Genomic DNA, 20262 nt, shown 5'->3' with positions numbered 1-20262 from the left:
TCGATTCGCTTCCGAGCGAGCCGGGTCCAGGAGATAGGTTGCTGAGGAAGAAAACAAAATCAGCCACAGGCACGCCCTAATCTGACTAATGGATTAGGTTAATTACCCTAATGATGGCAGACTCAACTTGGCGGGTGTCACTTATCGCTATTGAAGGGATAATCATCGGATAACCGTGAGGTTATCTCAGGAGTCCTCTACTAGTTCAAACTAGTAGAAGTCTATCGCTCAACGGATCTAACTGTTAGAATCCAACGACTATCCGAAGAAGGCTCAAATGCATCCAACGAAGAAGATTCGAAGGTACACTCTATATAAACCTTACTTACCTACGAGGTAAAGGAGGAACCCAGATCCATACACACTTGTGGACGTAAACACTCATATGCTTACGATCTAGATCATATTCCAATTATTCATTCCTTAGCTCTGTGTGTCTAGCAGAGCCGTTTGTGATTAAGTTCATCGACTGACTTAGCCTTCGGAGGTGTACTCCCGACCCCAACGGTCGGGCCACATCTGACGCTTTCGTTTTGCAGGTCATTCCAAGGAGATCTAAGGGCTGAGCAGATTTTGGACGCATCATTTGGCGCCGTCTGTGGGAAAGATTTAGAAAGCTATGGTGACTAGATCGGCAGCAGCCGCTGCACAACGTGATACTGGTGTTCAAATTCCTAAAGAAAATAATCCAGATATTCCCCAGGGAAGTTTACCACCTCTTGAAGTAGATGGTGGTCAAGGAGGGCACGATCCTCTAGAGACATTCCAAGATCAATTGAATCAAGTAAAGATTCAACTTTTGGAGGTAAGTCAAGCACTCAGCGTGCTAACCAGACAGGTGGTATTACCACAAGAACCTGATCATCGTGATTCAGGGAGGCGTGTATTACCACAGGATCAAAGATTGACTGAAGATCGGAATATCGGTCAAAACTTTCGCGAAGGTGACGGAGGGCCTAGGAGAGTCGACGATCTACCTAGGCGGGACGATCGGTTTGACAGACCATAGGAAAGTACAACCGATTCAAATACAAGGTTGGATACGGGAGTGAAGACTCACTCACCAACTGATAGATGAACCGTTCATGATGATCAAGCAGTTCACGATGAGCGGAATGTTCATGACGAGCGGGCCGTTCGTGATGATCGAATAGCTCGTGACGATCGTGTTGTTCGAGGTCGTGATCGTGTTGTAGAAGATCATTCGACTCATATTGGTCAGGAACTGGCCAATATCAGTCAGAAACTTGGACAATTAGCTAGAGGAAGGATAACTGATGATATTTATTCGGTTATTTGAAAGACCCCTTTTGCCGAGCCAATTGCGGGATATCAGTTTCCTCACAATTTCCGCTTGCCAACTTTTTCTATATTCGATGGCTCCGGAGATCCTACGGCTCACATTGGCTATTATCAGCAGACTATGGCAGTTGCAGGTAATTCTGACGAAATTCTCTGCAGGATTTTTGGTTCATCTTTAACCGGAGTAGCACAAAAGTGGTTTTTGAACATCCCATCCGGAAGGATCGTAAATTTTGATGAGTTGGCGCACAAATTCATAGGGCGATTCCAGAGTGGAACCCAAGTCAAGAAGACAGAGGAAACCTTGTTTACCATTAGACAAGGAAAGAGCGAATCGATCAGAGAATATCTAAAGAGATTTCAATAGAGTTACAATGGAGATAGAAGATCTGGATGAGCAAGTAGCTAAAACAACTCTATTCACTGGACTCACTAACCAAAGACTCCTGGAGTTATTACTACAGGATATGCCTACAACTTATGCTGAGTTGGTACAGAGATGCCAAAAGCAGGCTGAAGTCATGGAGATCTTAGATGCGCTCCAAGGAGACAATAAAGCCTCCACCAAAGAACAAAAGGCTCCTGAGCCAAAGCAGATGCAAAACCAGAATGTTCGAGATCGAGTTGGAAAGCCTCAGGCATGATGGCAGAGATCTCCCGGTAAAAGTGAGTATACTCCATTAAATACTCCTCGGGCTGATATTTTGAATATCATTAAGAAGCGAAATATTTTGAAGTGGCCACCAAAAATTCCTTTAAAGCCTAGAGAGCAGCAGGATCGAGAAAAATATTGTTGTTTCCACAAGAATTACGGTCATTATACTAATGACTGTCGTCATTTAAAGGCAGATATTGAGAGATTGATATCTCAGGGACATTTGTCCAATTTTGTTAATAAGAGAAGAGAGGAGCCACGTGAAGTTGGCCCCAAAAGGGATCGTTCAGTTAGTTCAGAACAACCGAGGGAGGCTCCGAAGTCTAAAAAAGGTAAGGAGGTGATTGATGCTACTCGGTCACCGATCCTTACAATTTTCGGAGGCCCAGAACCCGAATCACTCCGGAGGTTAAAGACAAAATCTAAATTTGTTGGGACCGGAGAGACGCAGAAGCGTAAGAGGCCAAATGGTGAAGATTCCATCACCTTTGACGAGGAGGATGAAAGAGGCGTTTGTCTACCTCATGATGATGCCATAGTCATCAAGGTAGAGATCGCGCGCCGGGAGGTACATAGAGTTTTAGTTGATACAGGGTCTGCAGCTGACCTAATATCTTATGAAGTGTATCAAAAGCTAAAGGTGGATGAAGACTTGATGGAGCCATCATCCACACATTTATATGGCTTTGCAGGATCGTCTGCAATAGAAGAAGGATCTGTCCAGTTGGATTTATCTATTGGGAGTTTCCCAAGGAGACTACCATCCGAATCAATTTTTTGGTGGTTCGGGAACTTCCAGCTTACAATGTTATCCTCGGACGGCCATCTTTGTCCAAGTTAGGTGCTATTGTTTCAACGAAACACCTGAAGATAAAATTCCCGACTAACATGGGAATTGGTCAAGTTTCCTCTGACCAGAGGATCTCTTGGCAATGTTATGTTGCCTATTTGAAGGACAAGGAGGGCCCGAAGAAAGTGACTGCCCTACCAATAGAAGTTCGAGATGATCAGGAAGAAGAAAAAATGTAAAGGCCCGAACCGGTAGAAAAGCTGGAGCAAATTCAGTTGTTCACAGATAATATAGAAAGGATTACCTATATCGGATCTGAACAGCTGGAGGAGTTCAAAGAAGAGTTGAAGTTTTTTCTTCAACAAAATAGTGATGTATTCGCATGGTCTGCCAAAGACATGTCAGGAATCGATCGGATTGTTGCAGAGCATAAACTCTGGATAGATCCAAAGGTGAAACCAGTTATCCAGAAAAGGAGAAATTTCTCCATTGAAAAGTACGAAGCCGTTCGGGGCGAAGTCGAAAAACTGAAGAGTTCTGGTTTCATAGAACCAATTGAATGCCCAATCTGGTTGGCCAACGTAGTGATGGTCAAAAAGTCGAATGGGAAGTGGAGGATGTGTACAGACTACACAGACCTCAACAAGGCTTGCCCTAAAGATTGCTATCCGTTGCCACGGATTGACCTCTTGATAGATGCGACTGCAGGATATGAAACTTTGAGTTTCATGGATGCCTACTCAGGGTATAATCAGATCCTCATGAATAAGGAGGATGAGAAGTTTACAGCTTTCATGATTGATCGTGAAAGCTTCTATTATAAAGTAATGCCATTTGGCCTGAAAAATGCAGGAGCTACATATCAGAGGGCCGTCAACAAGATATTCAAAGACCTAATCGGAAAGAATGTTGAGGCTTATGTTGACAACATTATGGTAAAGAGCATTACAAGGGCAAATCATATAGCAGATTTAATAGAAGTATTCTCAGTACTGCGAAAGTATCAAATGAAGCTGAATCCAGAAAAGTAGTGCGCCTTTGGAGTGTCTTTAGGCAAATTTTTAGGCTTCATGGTATCACAGAGGGGTATTGAGGCTAATCCAGCCAAAATACAGGCTCTAATTAACATGGAAGCTCCAAAAACTATTCGGGATGTATAGTGCTTAACGAGGAGAATTGCCGCTCTGAATCTTTTCATCTCAAAATCTGGAGAAAAGTGTCTACCATTTTTCAAAGCACTCAAAGATCTGAGGGGCAAGAAGGAAGCAAATTGGACTGAAGAGTGCCATAAGGCTTTCGAGGAATTGAAGGAAACACTGGGACAGCCACCAATTTTGTCCCGACCAAAGAAGGGGGAAATCTTACAGCTATATTTAGCAGCATCCCTTTCAGCGGTCAGTGCAGTACTTGTTCGGGAGAAGGATAAGAAACAGTGGCTGATTTATTATGTTAGCCACGTGTTACTTGATGCAGAGACACGATATTCGCAGATTGAGAAGCAGGCTTTAGCTCTCATGACAGCAGCCAGGAAGCTACGTCCATACTTTCAGGCTCATTCAATAGAGGTATTTACAACTTTCCCTCTTAGTAAAGTTCTTCATAAACCTGATTTATCTGGAAGAATGGTGGCCTGGTAGGTTGAACTCAATGAGTTCCAAGTAAGCTTTAAGCCCATAACAACAATCAAAGCTCAGGCGTTAGCTGATTTTGTAGTAGAGACTACTGCACCAGTGGAGAACATTGTTGAAGATCCCATTATACCAACCATTTGGGAAGTATATGTGGACGGTTCGAGCAATAAGGACGGAGCAGGAGCTGGAATTCTTTTGAAAAGTCCAGCGGGATTTGTCATTTGATATGCATTGAGATTTGCATTCGAAGCAAGCAATAATGAGGCAAAATATGAAGCCCTGATAGCTGGACTTAGGTTGTCAAAAGCATTGGCAATTGCAGATGTAACTATTTATAGTGACTCTCAACTTATTGTCAACCAAGTTCAGGGGGAGTATGGTATAAAAGAACCTTGCTTACAGAAGTACCAAGAGATTGTGCAGGCATTTCAAAAAGAATTCAGGAATTTGAAGGTATGTCAGATTCCAAGGATAGAAAACACAGTGGCAGATGAGCTATCTCGATTAGCTAATGCCAAAGAAAAAATTTAAACCCATCGGTCTACATTGAAGAGATAACATTTCCCAGTTATCATGAGAAAGAAGTTTCTTATATTGAAGCAGAGCGTTGCTGGATGGATCCAATAGTTGAATATCTGAGAGATGATAAACTACCAGAAGATCCGAAAGAGGCCAGATTGGTCAAAATACAATCATCGAGATTCATTATGCAAAATGGAAGGTTGTACAGAAGATCTTATTCTGGACCCCTTCTGAGGTATTTGGGTCCCGAAGGAGCGGAGTCGGCTCTAGCCGAAGTACATGAAGGAATTTGTGGGGCTCACATGGGCGGACGAGCCCTAGCACACAAGATTCTAAGACTTGGGTTATATTGGCCTAAGATCCAATAGGCTGCTATGGAGTATGTTCGTCGGTGTAGTAATTCTCAGATCCATGCTACAGTATCAAAACGCCCAGCGGAAGCCATGACTTCAATTCTAGATCCCATCCCTTTTGCGATGTGGGGAATTGATATCATGGGCAAATTCACTAAGGCGTTAGGCGGACGGAATATCTAATAGTAGCAATTGACTACTTCACAAAATGGGTTGAGGCCAATGCCCTGGCAAGAATCATTGAGAAAAAAGTGGAGAAATTTGTGCTTGAATCAATCATATATCGCTTTGGGATTCCAAGATAATCATCACTGATCACGGCACTCAATTTGATTGCCCACAATTTGAGCAATTTTGTGGAACTTACATGACTGAGCATCGTATGTCCTCAGTGGCATACCCCCAGAGCAATGGACAAGTAGAAGTTACTAACCGAACGTTGCTTGAGGGGATAAAGAGAAGACTTGAGGCTAATAAAGCCTTATGGGTCGAAGAGCTGCATAATGTACTGTGGGCCTACCGAACTACGGTTCGAACACCCACAGGAGAAACTCCATTTAGGTTAGCCTATGGATCCGAAGCATTGGCACCTATGAAGATAATGGCGGGAACATTGCGGGACAGAGAGTTCGAAGAAAAAGCGAATGAGCAAGGACTGCTTGATAACCTTGATTTGTTGGACGAGGTTCGGGCAAAGGCAATAGCATGAACTCAACATTATCAAAGAAGGATAGCGTCACACTACAATACCCGAGTAAAGAATCGTCGGTACTTAGCAGGAGATTTGGTGTTGAGAAATACCTTAGCTTCAGATCCACACCATCAAAGAAAATTGGATCCTTCCTGGGAAGGACCTTATAAGGTTGTAAAACCAGTCGGTTCAGGAGCGTACAAGCTGAAGAACATCACCACCCAGAAAGAGTTGGATCGTTCATGGAATGCCAGGCATCTCAAGAAATTTTATCCTTGATGATTTCAATTTTGTTCGTGATGTAACCAATTTCAACTCAATCAATGCAATTATTGGTTTTCAACAATTATATTTTGATTGGGGGGCATCATACACCACATTCAAGAACAGATCCAACTACAAGGCATCGGATGAAAATCCGTGTGGGTCCTTCAACACATTTATTAAATTTTTTCGAAATTTCTTAAGTCAAGGCATCGGATGAAATTCCGAGTGAGTTCCTTCCACAAGGCATCGGTTTAAAACCCGAGTGAGTTCCTTCTACAAGGCATCGGTTTAAAACCCGAGTGAGTTCCTTCTCAGACTTATTGTATTTCTCCGGAAATCCTTAAGTAAAGGCATCGGTTTAAAACCCAAGTGAGTTCCTTTTACAAGGCATCGGTTTAAAACCCGAGTGGGTTCCTTCTCAGACTTATTGTATTTCTCCGGAAATCCTTAAGTAAAGGTATCGGTTTAAAACCCGAGTGAGTTCCTTTTACAAGGCATCGGTTTAAAACCCGAGTGAGTTCCTTCTCAGACTTATTGTATTTCTCCGAAAATCTTTAAGTAAAGGCATTGTTTTGAACAACTAAGACCTAGTACAACAACGACTCAAGTGACTGGCAAAGTTCAAGATGAAGTTAATTTCTTATTTCTTCAAAAGACCGGAAGGGGCCAACCTTTACATCAAACATACACACGAGATTACAAGTGTTGGGATGCAATCTTTAGTCAAAAAAGAAAGTCATCATCAGTGATCATTAAGAAATCAAACAAGATCAAAACAGCTTTGCCAGAACAAACACAAGAGTCAAGCAGCAACACGGATTCAAGAAGAGGAAGAGGAGGAACGAGGATTACAAAAGCATTACAGTATGAACAAAATCCTCCACAATTTCATACTCTTTGTCCAGCTTGACCAGAAGAAGTATGGTCCTCGATCAAACTTGCATTCAGGCCGAGCTCTTCATAACTTAATCCTTCCAGGGGAGAATAAACAGGAGAATCCTCGAGATAATGCATAATATCCGGATCAGAAGGCGGAGGGTCGATCTTATCTTTGGTCTAGTTAGGAAAAGGAAGACCCAGATTGGCAAACACTTCAGGATGACAAACAACGCTGTAGGGAGTCGTATCAAAATGAGGATCTTTCCTTAGTATTGATTCCCATACTTCGTTCTCACCATCCCGGTACGCTTGCAAGTTATAAGCATTCAGCATGTCAACAAAGGGCTTACTGTGTAAATACTTGAAGATGCAGGCTCTGCGAACATCAGTTGGAAGGGATTTGGGCAAAGGAATGACAGCTTGCCTTTAAGGTAACGCTTCAGAACCCTGGGCCCTTGACTTTCCCACTTCTCGCTCCAATCGCCGGATCTTCTCCCTGGCATCATCCAAGTCTGAAGGGAGATGCTCGATCACCAAGTTCTTTTCTCCTGCAACCTCCCAAGCTAATTTCCTAAGGCGAGCAATCTCAGCGTCTTTGACTTCGGAGTCTTCCGAAGCCTGGAAACTTCATTACTCAGTTTACTGAGTCTAGAGGCTGCTTCCACTTGGTTGTGGAAGTTCCCAGTAAGACTCCTGCAAACAACGTCCGAGTTAGTTAGGAGCAAAAGAATAATCTTCCGCATCAAAAAGAAACTGAAGAGAAACTTACATCACCAGTGACTTCATAAAGTCATCGTCTGGAAGTTTGGAAAGAACTCTGCTTTGGCTAGACATTTGAGCAGCAGTGCACCACTCCAACACTTTGTCAAACTCGTTTGACACTAATTCAGACCTCCTCGAAGGAGAAGGATGAGCTACATCAAGAGAAGGGTGAGTTGCATCCTCCACCAACCGACGATGCTTCCTAGTGGCAAAATCCTCCGGCTCCAAAGAAGGAGAGGAAGAGGATGCCAAAAAAGCTCTAGAGTTGGAAATAGAAGCAGCACCTGTTGGGGCCGCGCCTTCATCAGATGCCAACATAGTTGCCTCTGATGTCCGAAGAGTCTCCTTCGGAGAAGCCCGACTGGTATCTCCGGCAGGGGCATCAGCAGCACCATCAGCGACGGAGTGATCAAGATCTTCCTGGGAAGACCGAGCGATCTCTTCAGGCGGAGGGAGCATAGGAGAGGCACAATAGAAACTGTGGGAATCTGACCTGAAGATTCACCAACAACAGTCTCCTTACGCTTAGAGGATTCACCAAATGAAATCACCTTATTGGCCAAAACCCCGTCGATGCTGGAACAATTTTCTTGCAAGACTTCATTTTAATAAAGTTTGGATCGATTTTGGGAGGCACTGCAAGCACAGAAAAAGTCGTATTAGTACGTAAATCCAAAAACATAAGGAAAAAGGGAAAACCCTAGTTCTCTGTCAGATATGAACTACTCAAAATACCCATTAAGTAAACCCCAAGTATTACTATTGTGGAGTTTACTCAGGGGGAAGGAGAGGGCAAAAAAGCTCACTTGTTCAGAAAATATTGTTGGAGTACGAGGAATACGGATGCAGAGCGGAAGACGGAATGTCGTTTTGGCAAATCTAACTTGCAGATAGTGTGAAACCCAGCCCTAACCTTGACCCGGAAAACCCTATTGTTTGTAGGTCCGACAACTCGAAGTAAAGCAAGAAGTCAGCTTTGGGCCATCCCAGTGGAAGACTTGGTGTCTGGCTTTGAATCCATGAGTGTTGATGACAATGTTCTATTTATGGAAACTGAATCTTGATGAAGATCGGATTAGTTGATGGACTTGGAGTGTTCTCTATCATGGTTTGAAGGCATTTCTACCTATTAGATAAGTCACTTGGTGTGTGTGCAAAACCCCTTTATGTTTGGATTTGATCTGAGCCTTCAATTCCCTGTTTTGAACTTGCTGAACTGATTGATCGACTCATTGGTTGACTGGACCAATCGACCAATCAATTGACCAATGGGTTCTGTATTTGCTAATTAGGTTTTGCTTGCTCTATTTAAGTCCAATCTCGAGTCTACTTCGTATTTTCTGCATCCAAACTCTTTGGAACGAACCAAAGACCTCTGCAAGTCATCTCCCTTGAGTTCTTGGTGTTTATCTTGACGGATCTTCGTCGAAACTCGTGTTCTTACACAAAAAGGTATGTTTACACTCTCTTCTTCTTCATCATCCTTGTTTTCTTTCCTTTTTGAGTTGAGACAGTAGAGGAGATGCTGCATTCTCTGTTGCAAACATCTCTGAACTTATCTCTCATGATCTTCCTAAGGATTAATGGCTAAATCAATGTCCGTAATCATGATCATTGCAAGCTTTTGAAGGAATCATGATCTTGTCTTCGTTCGTCTTTGATTTAAATTCTGATCTTCTTAGATCTATTTTACTGATCATATTAGTAGTCAATCGTTGTGTTTTCCTTACATGATCCATGATCTATCAATCTCTAGTTGTTTCTCCTCTATCATACCATGCTTTCTTCAAGAATCATGATTGATACATCTATGGTAAGTTTTGTTTCCTTATTTAGATTCATGTTCTTAGATCTATTTTCTTGAAGATCTATGTATGCCTTCCATGATATCTTTATCAAAATCAATGATTCATTCTCCTATTGTTCTTGTCCATGATTTGTATTTTGAATTCTTCAAGAACCATGATTAATCTAATTATGGTAACTTTTATTTCCTAATTTGTAACTCGAAAACTTGATTCGATTAGTGTTTTGAAGTCCTCTTTATGTTAGGATACTACTGTTGTAGTTTACCCCTTGTTTAGTACCCTTTTGAACCACCAAATTCGGTTCTTTATTCTTAAAACTCTGATTTTGTAGGCCACTGTCTCTGTTGGTCGACTGAGACAGTAGATCAATCCAATCGACCAATGAGTACAGCAACTCCAGATTTGGTCTGTTTTGGATGTTTTGATATCTTTTCTTTTAGGGATCTTTCCTAATATGTTGTATACACTTGTTTAGGACCTTCTTCTCAAGTTTGTCAAGATCTTACTTGAATTCTTAAGATTCCTTTGCAAGTTATAAAAGGTAATGATGGTTACTCCCTTAACAACATAAATTGTATATTTTCTATATTTGAATCTTGTTAGTTTATTTCTTTAATTAGATTCTTACAATGTTATACTACTGTTGTACTCTCTTGATATTAGTAGCATTACTTGTTTATATTAAATTGACTCATGTATGATTTACTTACCAGTGATATACAAGTTGAATGTTATTATTGATTTCTTTCCATATATGAAGTTACCATATATGTGATGTTATGGATTGATGCTTGTGTATGCTTAAGTATGGTTTGGGAAGGAGAGGTGTCCTTTTGACACTTCTGTCCTAGGACTACTACGGGAATATTATGGGATGTTTCCAGAGATGCCCTTTGGACACCTTCCTAAAATGTTGGATGACATATTAGGACTATCTAGTAGTGTTTGGCTAGGATGTCCCGTTATGTCATACCCTAATCGGAGGGGTATTGAGACCGAACGACCCGTGGTAGCAATGGGGATTTATGGGCGCTCAAGATCGGTAACCAATCCATGAGAGGACATAGATCACATTGTGGATACTCGAAAGAGGCCATTTATAGGTAGGGTTGCATATGGATAGACTTGGGCTCACGGGCGCTTAAGACCGGTAACCAACCCGTGAGAGGACGTGAGAGCTTCCCGTTTACCATATGTGGATGACCTATAGGGTTGATGAGTCCGTAGTCAGGGACTATGAGGACTCTAGTGTGAAGGGTACCAGAAAGGATCGCCAGGGGCGAGGAATGGACATATCTGGATCTGACATGATGTAACTGAGTAGGAGACTTGCATTTGGTTAGGCTTTGACCCTAACATGCGCCAGTACTTAGACCAATGGTGATGTGAGAGAGTGGTGATCTATACCCCCAGCCATGGAATGTCCCGAGGGATGTCGGACCCACTACCAAAATGCGTTGTGTGATGAGACCTTCCTAAAGAAGCACGATGCTATGGCTTAATGCATGTCTGCCAATAGAGACCAGCATACATAGAGTTAGAATCATATTGCATCATGTGCTTCATACCATATAGCATTTACTCTGTTTGAAATTCTGTTATATCTGTTGTCATGGTTTAATTGCCTTACTGAGTTTCTTTGAAACTCATTCCTTTTGTACAATTTTTTGTTAGATTACTCTACAGGTTCTGAGTATCATGACTGCTCGTATGAAGAAGTGCAAGGAGAAGAGGCATATCTCCAGGAAAGTGATTGTGGTTACGACAATTACATTGAAGATTCCGTGGGTGGTTATGCTCCGTACGATGCTTAGTCCGACCATAGAGTGGAAGCGCCCTTGTGCCATTTATGAGATTTATACTTATAGAGATGTTGTCTATAAGATTGAGAACAATTTAGTTACCTATTGTACCTGCTATTGGGACTAGATTTCATTCTGTTTTTTTTTTTCTCTTTTAGAACTACATTTCTGTTTTTTTCTCTCTTTTAGAACTACATTTCCGCTGGTTGTGGAGTGGGATTTCGCCTCACTTTACTTTATTGATTTAGACACTTTGATTATAATTCGTACTTTGATTATATATACGATTTACTCTTTCTTTATTTGGATCTTTGGTTTATCTGTTGCACATCGATTATTATTATTCATGATTATGTTATTGTTTATGTGGGAGGTTGATTACTCGATACTTGATCTTCGGGGCTGTGGATCACACTCTCGGGTATGCTAGTTAGGGTACCGGCTGGGAGGATGTGACAGATAGCAGGATAGATGGAGAGTACCCTCGAAGGACTTAAATAGCCTCAGGTAGTAAGACGACGGTTGAGAGCCAAAGGCAACCAAAGGCCCAGATCAAAGAAATGCTTCGAATTCCTCAACAAGCAAGATCAACGGTCAAAAGGAAGCCACATGGAAATAGGCACCTGATACGAGAATACCTCCAACCGTCGCACCACCATTTAAATAATGGTAGCATTACCAATTTATTGAAAATAGTGAATGGTATACAAAGGCAAGGAAACGTTTGGACTTCGCAACAAATGAAGGGAAACGTGTGGAATAAATGAAGGAGTAATGGGTAATAGAGGCTAAAGCATCTTTCCCGAACGTCTCTTCATGATATCTTTACAAAGATTATCCCCCATCAACGTATACAAAGTTAAGTGATAAGTTTTATTATTTATATTTGATTTTCAAGACAAGCTTTCGGGTAGGAGATGAGGAAATATTAAGGCAAACATGGAAAAAGTCTCTATTCATTAATGAGGATGATCAATCTTTACAAAAAAAAGAGAGAGTAACTCCCTACGCTTCTTCCTCATTATTGCCCAAAGAGTCCTGCACAGGAGAGCCTTTCTCAGGATCATCATTCTCAGGGTCCTTTGAAGAGCCTTACTCAGGATTGTCATTATCAGGGTCCTTTTCAATGGCAGCCTGTGACTTTCTTCTTTGAGGGGTGGTTCATCAGCAAGATATCCTCATATTTTGGGTCAGCTGGTAAAGGATCATCCTCTTCCAAAGCCCAGTTAGGGAAGTCCAACTTAAGCTTCCCGAAGACCTCTCTGTGACACACCTCATGAAAGGGAGTTGTATCGAAGGAAGGGATAGATTCGGGGATCTTTTCCCAAACGTCATTCTGCCCCAAGCGGTAAGCTTGGATGTTGAAGGCACCTAGCAAGTTAAAGAAAGGTACGCTATTCAGGTACTTTCGAACACAATCCTTTCGAAGCTCCAGCTTGATATGCTCGGGTTTGCTAGGGACTACTGTCTTCAGTATATTTTCGTTCTCTATGGACTTAAGCTCAAGTCTATCACCGAACAACGTGGCAACCGCTTTCTGCTTCTTAGCCTCACGCTCGGCAGCAACAGCGCAGGCCTTTGAAGAGTCGATGGCCTTTTTCAAGGAGCTCATCTCCTCATCATGCTTCATCTGCAGCTCCTTGCAGCTACTGTCAGCCGTCTATTTCAAAATTGGCCTTAGCCAAATTCTCTTCACAGGTCTACAGCAAGGAGTCGTTACGACCAACCCGGCTCAATGCTTCCATGTGCTGATAAAAGCTCAACACAGCATTCCTGGGGACAAGAAGATTATCAGAAAAAATCATAAGAGATTATGAAAAACAATTAGAGAAAGATCAGGAAGGCCGGTACCTGGTGGACTGGCTAACAAGAGTATCATTGTTCAGGGCCTCAAAGTCTTGACGGTCAGCAGGCAAAAGAATGAGGGAACTCCATTCTGCGGCTTTCTCAGGGTCTTGTGTCACCCTATCAATCTACTTCAGTGTCCACTCAAACATGAAGACCTCCTCACCATCTTCAGTATTTTTGGATTTTTTATGGGAGGAAGCATCAACTGTATCGTGCTTCCTTTTGGTTCGAGCGGCGGAGGAGATATTTAGCCTCTCCACCATTGGCTTTTTCCCTTTTCCCGAAGAGTCAACCACGGGCTTTAAGTTCCTGATACCCTTGTAAGAAGGGTCGGGAGAGGGAACAAAATCTTGTTCGGCAGTTAAGGCTCGGGGCGACCGTTGCTCAGCTATCACAACGGCCCTGGCAGCCTTTGCCCAAAGATGCTCAAGGTTCATTCTTGGTGGCATTGCAAAGAAGAACAAGAATCAGAATTGCAAAAAGACATATCACTCTTATAAATTTGAAGGATGATGGTTAAGAAGCTCACAATGAGCCAATCCCCAATATTGAAGGATGGAGTTGTACTCCACCTCAAGTCCATGTATCTCCTGATACCATGGAATTGATTTGATCTTCTTGACGGCCATCTCGTCTTCTTTGGATAAAGGAAGGACCCGGTTACTTTTAGAGTATGAAGTATACTGTTTCCAAACGGTTGGGAAGTTGAGATTTGACTGAGGCGCTCGACAGAAAAAGTATCGTTCGCGCCATCCTTTGTGATTGGAAGGGCATGTTCCTTTGGCGAGAATGCTGCCCCTCTAGTCAAGCTCAGCCTTATTACGCTTGGAGAGCACAACCCAGCCAGGAGGATGGGAAATAGAAAGAAGATGAAATTGCACAAAAAGAGCAAGAGAAGGCATAAGGCCAAGTTCAAAGCATAAACCCAAGAAGCCGACGATGAGACGCCAGCTATTGGGAAGGAGCATTCCAGGGCAAATGTCCCACTGATTCAGGATGGCTGCAAACAAAGGATTGAAAAAGGGAAAGCGAACTCCGCTTTCCAGTGCATCTAGGTATAGGGAAAATTCGCCTGGAAGGATCGAATCAACCCTCTCATCAGGGTTGGGAACCCTAAGATGATAAGAAGGAGGAAAATCAAAACCCTGGATGGCCGAAAGAAGGGTTTTCTCCTTGTAAGAGGAGGGAACAGAACCAAGTCCACCTTTAGACCTGGAGGTTTGTTTTGCTGTCCAGAAGACTCGTCGGCGGTCACCCTAGGAGTCTTGGAAGATCCAGACTCAGGAAAGGCAGAAGAAGTTTCAACCTTTCTTTCTAATCTTTTATGGATAACTTCTACGAATTCACGCCAGAGAGCAGTTGGGGTTTTATTATCACTATCCGATTGCTCGGAAGGGCCTCGTTACCACTACTATTACTGACGCTGGGCACCAGGGAAGAAGAAACCCTATTATCCTCCATTACTAGCTTCAGTAAGGTACAAAAAAAAATGGAGATAGGGAGTTTTAACTTTGCAAAGTGATCAGTAAACTTACTGATTCATTGAGGCAGAAGCTTGAGAACAAGAAGGTGTGAAGCAGACGACGAAGTTTCAAAATTCCAGACAAGAAGAATGAAACCTACGAAGACAACGAACCGCTTTTAAGCACCCGCACGAGTGTTCAAGGACGTGAACGATCGAGAATGATTCAGCATCAACGATCGAGATTTAGAGTCGATTTGAAAGTTTGAACTCACGAATCCAAAACAGACGTTTGGAAACCGTCGCTTGGGTTACGTGAGCCACGATCATTCGACTGCAATAAGACACGTGGCATTGCCCTCGCAACGCATGAGGAAAAGTGACCACCGCATTAAATGTGATACGACATTTAGTGGGATACGCAGAGACTATTGCCTGACGAAGAACCCAGTTAAAAACCAAGCTCTCGGGATCAACTGAACGCTTGATCTAGGGGGCTCGTGATATGGAGGAAATGTGATCGAACCCGGTTCATACTTGGTTTGACCCTTGACCCCTGTCAGGACGGAGGGAATCGACTCGCTTCCGAGCGAGCCGGGTCCAGGAGATAGCTTGCTGAGGAAGAAAACTAAATCAGCCATAGGCACGCCCTAATCTGACTAATGGATTAGGTTAATTACCCTAATGATGGCAGACTAAACTTGGCGGCTGTCACTTATCACTATTGAAGGGATAATCATTGGATAACCGTGAGGTTATATCAGGAGTCATCTACTAGTTCAAACTAGTAGAAGTCTATTACTCAACGGATCTAACTGTTAGAATCCAACGACTATCCGATGAAGGCTCAAATGCATCCAACGAAGAAGATTCGAAGGTACACTCTATATAAACCTTACTTACCTAGGAGGTAAAGGAGGAACCCAGATCCATACACACACTTGTGGACGTAAACACTCTAGCTTACAATCTAGATCATATTCCAGTTATTCATTCCTTAGCTCTGTGTGTTTAGCAGAGCCGTTTGTGATTAAGTTCATCGACTGACTTAGCCTTCGGAGGTGGACTCCCGACCCCAGCGGTCGAGGCCACATCTGACGCTTTCATTTTGCAGGTCATTCCAAGGAGATCTAAGGGCTGAGCAGATTTTGGACGCATCATCTAGATTCCAACTCGGATCCAATTCCTGAGGTCAGAACTCTAGGTGCTCTAGCTGCTCGTGATTCTTCAGATCACAGATCCGATCATGATGGTTCGGAAAGTGAATCCCAAAGCGAGTAGGCTTGAATTGATTCTATGTAATGTTGGATATAATTTTGTTAAATATATGTAAGTTTGACCACTTTTGGTCTTTTCTCTATGTAATCTTGTTCGGATAATATATTATCACTTATGGTCTTTTTGATTAACCACACAAGTGAATCCTGTTCGGTAAATATATTATCAACTCTTTGAAGCCTATTTTAAATAGGTCTTATTCATCTCTTTCTTTTAGAAGCCTAAAATTTTAGGTCTTACTCTTTCTTTATGAAGCCTAATTTCTTAGGTCTTATTCATCTCTTTCTTTTAGAAGCCAAAATTTTAGGTATTTTAGGTCTTACTCTTTCTTTATGAAGCCTAATTTATTAGGTCTTATTCACTTCTTTACTCCCCTGAGCATCATTGGTCGAAATGTTTTCAGAGCTGTGATGGTGTATTAGTAATTCAAAAAGTTCAGAAAATTTTATAAGTTCAGCTTCAAAATTCAAAATTAACTAGTTCTAACATGCTATGTAATGAAGAATAAATGATGATACTATTCTACTGATAGTACTTCCTTAAGTTATTTGAATTCCACATCCGAGGAATCATCTGCTCGGTTTTTGGATCTCGCAGTTTATATGCTCCAGGAGCGACTTGTTGTACTATGATGTATGGTCCTTCCCAATTTGGAGCTAGCTTTCCTTGGTTGGTTGGATCCGAAGCAGATGTTTTGCGAAGAACTAGATCTCCAGGAAGGTACTGCCATATTTTAACTTTTGCATTGTAATAGGTTGCAATACGCCTTTGATATTCTTCTAGACGATATTGTGCTTTATCCCTGACTTCATCAAGGAAATCCACGTTCACCTTCATTCCTTCAATGTTAGCTTCTTCATCAAATTCTTCTTCTCTGATTGATCCAACCTTAACCTCTACGGGTACTCAACCTTCTACCCCATAAGCTAGTCGGAATGGTGTTTCTCCAGCGGTCGTTCTAGATGTTGTTCGATAGGACCACATGCATTAGGTAATTCTTCTACCCATCTTCCTTTAGACTGCTCCAATCTTTTCTTCAATCCTTCGAGGATGGATCTGTTAGTAACTTCTACTTGACCATTACTCTGGGGGTATGTTACTGACAATAAATTATGTTTTATCCCTTGATCTTTATAGTATTTTTTAAATTTGGAGTTCTCGAATTGTTTTCCATGGTTAGTAAAAATAACTTTTGAGACTCTATATTGATACATAATATTGTGTGATGAATTTCTTCATTTGATTGGTATTGATTGACGCTAGTGCTTCAGCTTCTAACCACTTCGTAAAATAGTCTACCACGACCACTATGTAGTCCTTGCTTCTCGAAGCCTTTGGCAGCTTTCCTACCAAATCAATTCCCCATCTAGCAAATGGAATGGGAGAAACACTTGATGTTAAAGGCATTGCTGGAGCATGAGATATGTTGGCATGTAATTGACATTTATCACATTTCCGAACATAGTTTTTTGCATCCTCTTGTATTGTAGGCCAGTAATATCCTTGCCTTATCACTTTATCCGCTAGTGCTCGGGCTCCTGTGTGAGCTCCACAAGTTCCTTCATAAATTTCCTTTAAGATGTTAGTAGCTTCTGTATCTTCCACACATCGTAGCAGTGGTCGTGTCATAGATTTTCTGTAGAGTTTACCATCTCTGACTATATACCGAGCAGCCTTCTGCTGGATACCTTGGGTTTTTTTTGAATTCTCTAGGAGCGGATCATTCTCCAAGTAGTGAAAGATAGGAGCCATCAGCTTGCCCGGTCTGTACATGCATTTGGTCGACCATATTTATACTTGGAAAGTGAAGTTCTTCCATATATATAATCGGTTTTGTGACTTCCACATTCTTTGTAGCTAGCCGTGACAATGCGTCTGCTTGATCATTCTTTGTTCTAGGGACTTGTTTGACCAATAAATCTTTAAAGTGTTGTTTATATTGGTCGACCATATTAAGGTATTTGCTCATTCTCTTTTCTTTTGCTTCATATATCCCATTTACTTGATTCACAACTAGTTGTGAGTCACTCCTGGACTTCTAAGTTCGGATACCAAGAGCTTTTGCTATGCGTAGATTGGCTAGTAGTGCTTCATACTCTATTTCATTATTGGATGCTTTGATTTGAAGCGAAGTGCATACCTTATTTGGAAACTTCCTAGGCTTAGTAAAAGTAGACCTGCTCCACTTCCTTGTGCATTGTTGGATCTGTCCACCAAAAGAATCCATCTTTTATTAGCTTCTAGGAGGTCCTTTTCTTCTTGCTCGGAATCTGGAGTTTCAAGAATAAAATAAGCTAGGACTTGTGCCTTGATTGTTGGACGTGGTCGGAACTCAATTTGGTGCTCGCTTAACTCAATTGCCTAGGCAACAAGTCTTCCGACCAAGTCTGGTCGGTGAAGTATTTTCTTTAAAGGAAAGTTTGTTAGCACTACTATAGGATGCGATTGGAAATACAGTCTAAGTTTTTGTGCTGCAACAACTAGGGCTAGAGCTTGTTTGTCCACCTCCGGATATCTTGTTTCTGCATCAATTAACACATGGCTTATATAATAGACATGATTTTTCGGTTTGCCTTCTTCTTGTACGAGCACTGGCGCTTACGCAACTAGTAATGTGGCTAAATATAAGAGTAGTTCTTTCCCGGTGGTCAGCCAAACAAGTAGAGGTGGATTGGATAACTTTTCTTTTAGTTGATCGAACACTTGTTGGCATTCTTATTTCCATATTTTCTCCTTCTGGTTAGATATATTCTTCGAAGCCTTAAAGAAGGGCATACATCTTTCACCTGATCGAGCAATGAACTTGTTTAACGCTGCTACCCGACCAGTGAGACTTTGTACCTCCTTGATGCTTTTTGGTGGCTTCATCTCCTGAATTGCTTTAATTTTTTCAGGGTTTGCTACAATTCCACTTTGGGATACCATGAAGCCCAGGAATTTTCCCGATGATACTCCGAAAGAACATTTCTCAGGATTGAGCTTCATTTTGTATGTTCGGAGTACATTTAAAATTTCTGCTAGGTCTTAAAGGTGATTGGTTCTGCTGTGCTCTTGACCAAGCATGTCGTCGACATAAACCTCCATATTCCTGCCAATCTGTTGTTAAAATATTTGCTTGATCACTCTCTGATAAGTTGCTCCTGCATTTTTTAGACCGAAAAGAATTACTTTATAGTAATAGCTATCCCTATCAGTCATGGATGCCGTATGTCTTTCGTCACCTAGATGCGTTAGAATTTGGTTATACCCTGAGTAGGCATAAATGAAACTCAATATCTCATGCCCTACAATTGCATCAATGAGGAGGTCTATCCTTGGTAATGGATAGCAATCTTTTGGACATGCTTTATTGAGGTCGGTGTAATCTGTACACATCCTCCATTTTCCATTCGCCTTCTTTACCATTACCATATTAGCCAGCCAGGTTGGATGATCAATGGATTTAATAAACCCTGACTATTTTAGCTTATGTACCTCTATTCGGATTGCCTCATGTTTTTCAAGGGAAAAATTCCTTCTTTTTTGGACAACCGGAATAGCTTGAGGATCAATGTTCAATTTGTGCTCCGCTACGCGTCTGTTGATACTGGGCATATCTTCTGCCGACCAAGCAAAGACGTCCAAATTCTCCTACATAAATTGAGTTAATCTAGTTTTGAATTAAACCTCTTGCTCTGCCCTTATCATTGTTCCTTCACTTGGCTGCTCGGGATTCAGGTAGATTCTTTCTAGTTTCTCCACAGGCTCTACTCTTTGCATAGCCTCCTCATCTCAATCATCTCTAATTTCAACTGTCATAGTTGAATTGGTTTTTGCCTTTTTCTCATGTAGTTGACATAGCTCAGTCAGCTTCCTTTCTGGTTGGCACTACACTCACCAATCCCATTCTTGGTTGGGAATTTCATTTTCATATGAAGGGATGATGCTACCACTTCTAAGGCACAGAGAGTAGGTCATCCCAAGATTACATTATAAGCTGACAAATCACGGATGACCATAAAATTTGATTGGACAATTTTTTCCCTAGGATAGTCACCAATGCGGAAATCTAATCTGATAGTTCCCTCTGCTTGGGTTGAAGAACCAGTAAATCCGTAGAGGTGTGCTCCACATGGGACAAGCATGCTTTCATCTAATTTCATCTTTTTAAAAGCCTCCAAAGATAGAATATCTGCTGAAGAACTCGTATTTACCAACACTCTGTGGACTTCT

The sequence above is a fragment of the Hakea prostrata genome, chromosome 6, assembly GCF_041222555.1.
Source record: "Hakea prostrata isolate BN-2017 chromosome 6, UWA_Hpros_2, whole genome shotgun sequence".
NCBI lineage: Eukaryota > Viridiplantae > Streptophyta > Magnoliopsida > Proteales > Proteaceae > Hakea > Hakea prostrata.
This window is presented reverse-complemented; position numbering follows the sequence as displayed.